At 35.4% G+C, this 2,491-nt stretch overlaps 2 non-coding genes across 2 annotated transcripts; both read left to right on the top strand.

Moving 5' to 3' along the window:
- The first annotated feature begins 1,844 nt into the window (after positions 1–1,844).
- Positions 1,845–1,963, top strand: LOC145677732 (5S ribosomal RNA). Its single transcript, XR_014129970.1, has one exon. It is a non-coding gene; the product is annotated as a 5S ribosomal RNA (ribosomal RNA).
- A 177-nt stretch (positions 1,964–2,140) lies between these two features.
- LOC145677731 (5S ribosomal RNA) lies at positions 2,141–2,259 on the top strand. Its single transcript, XR_014129969.1, has one exon. It is a non-coding gene; the product is annotated as a 5S ribosomal RNA (ribosomal RNA).
- The last annotated feature ends 232 nt before the right edge of the window (positions 2,260–2,491 follow it).

Raw genomic sequence — 2,491 nt, 5'->3', positions numbered from 1 at the left:
TTTCTCTATGAATTGTTGAATGTTGCTAGGGATATTGAAGTAATTCTTTTTAGTGTTTTTTTCTTTACAATAATGTACTGAACGCCTGCATTAAGGAAGTTCGTGTGTCCATCTTGCAAAATGTTTCGTCTTTTTTCATGCCCACTAAGGTAAATATTCATTTTGCTCTTTTCTCTGTATGCAAACCACATTTCTTAAAGGCAACATTTTCATACAAATGTAGTACTAAAAACTTCTAATTGGCAACATCTGGGCTGCGAAGAGGAAAAAGAAAGAAATCTCGTACGTATTCGCGCGCAATTCGGAATTAGCCAATGAAAAGCACAAAAGCGGCCACCATCTCTCTCTCTTTCTTATTAACGGTTTTGTACTTTCTGCAGTTCTATCAGTGCTGCTAACCTCTTACTATATCATTGAATATGTATGTTTAGATATATATATATATATATATATATTTTTTTTTTTACAAAAAATCATACTACTACGGAATAATATTAAATGCCTTTAAACCCTCATTTCTGTTTGCACTTTCTGTTACACTACCTTCCCCGAACTTCTTTCAAGTTATTAAGTGCAGAACGGGGAGTTATACATATTTACTTGCGCTTTGACAATATCTGCACATTGTGTAATAATAGGAGACGTATAAAATAAAACTATATACTAATACGTATATATATATATATATATATATATATATATATATATATATATACAGTACACATTCCACTATCCGAGGCTTTCCTTTTCTTTTCTTGCTGACGATAAATTACGCTTTTAGAAATGTTGTCTGAAAACAATAAGAATATGTGCAAAAAATACAATCAGAGGTAGAGGTCTTTAACAGGAAATAAGCAAGGGAGTTGAAAAATTTTTTATGCATGTAAAAAATATAGACATGAACCAACTTGTGAAATAAAAAGACCAGAAAACTACTCTTTCTAAATTATGTGTAAACTTTTTACCGAAAACGAAAGTTGCACGAAAGACTTTTTGTCCGTTTTTTGGCCTCCGGTGCTTGGGGTCCCTGATTCAATCCCAGCTCGTGCCGTGTGAACTTTGTCGTGCATAAAGACCGTGCTCATGGGTTTTCTCGGGTTTCTCCCGTTTCCTCCCACTTTCTTCATTCAGTACTCATCATCACCGTCTCCTTTAGCGTAACCGGTATAAGTATGCGACGTAAATCTAAATATTTCATTTCATTTCCCTTTTCTGCTCATACTGCTGATTATGCGCGATTATGCCAACATCCAACTCCGCGGATAATCGTGCGATTACTGTATATACAACTAATACAGATACAACTAATTATATTATCAGTTACAGTATCGGTTTTTATTTACTAATTTGCCTCACTTTATTTGCATCCCTGCAGTAAATAATTCTTATCGATAATAGTTAAAATGTATATTACATTTTAGTGCTTCACGACTGAATGATCATCTGCCTTACGTTATCTCGCAGCTGAAGAGAATGCTACACTGAAAACTACCTTGCGTTATAAAGGGTAAGTGAAACATATCTTAAAAATATCTTTCATACATTTCATTGTGTACATTAAAGAATGTAAGTTTGCCTTTTTCCTGTAATCAATACTTAATAAAGGATTTATTTTTATTTATTTATATACAATTTCATACGTGGTTCGTGATAGTAAACTCGATAGGACACAGTGGCACTATGAACATCCGAATCACTCATCATTCGAACATTCAAATATTTATTCGAATATTAGTATATTCCAAGTAATGTTAACGACGTTAATATGCTTGCCTTTATAGTTAATAATGTCAATTCTTACTTAAAACATACTTCCTTAACAGGACATTGAAGAAAAGGTAGTTGCCAACGGCCATACCATGCTGAATATACCGGTTCTCGTCCGATCACCGAAGTCAAGCAGCATCGGGCCTGGTCAGTACTTGGATGGGTGACCGCCTGGGAACACCAGGTGCTGTTGGTATACTTTTTCTAATTTTGTTTTTCACAAAGACGAATATTCTCACATCGTTCACCACGATAATTTCGTAATCATGCATTACTTAAAACAATTAGCAACGCTTTCCACGCGCTGGTCTTTTTGAGTATTCACCGACAAACCTACGTAGCTACAATAACTCACTCGAAGCCATATGCATTCGCCAACGGCCATACCATGCTGAATATACCGGTTCTCGTCCGATCACCGAAGTCAAGCAGCATCGGGCCTGGTCAGTACTTGGATGGGTGACCGCCTGGGAACACCAGGTGCTGTTGGCATCTCTTTTTCAAATTTCATTATCCTTCAAGTACGAAAATACTAGAAACATTAATTTTATAGTACTTTCAAGAGATAATTTATCAACATTATTTCATAGCGATTAATCGATATTCTAAGCGTTATACCCACTATTTCTTACACTAACAGCCTGTTTATTTGCACGGCACATTAAAATAACCTGATTTCCGATCCGTGTGCACCTACTACTATACTTAACACGGAATGTATTAC

This window comes from Thermobia domestica, unplaced genomic scaffold, assembly GCF_964235325.1.
Source record: "Thermobia domestica unplaced genomic scaffold, izTheDome1.hap1.1 HAP1_SCAFFOLD_1285, whole genome shotgun sequence".
Classification (NCBI taxonomy): Eukaryota; Metazoa; Arthropoda; class Insecta; order Zygentoma; family Lepismatidae; genus Thermobia; species Thermobia domestica.
This window is presented reverse-complemented; position numbering and strand designations above follow the sequence as displayed.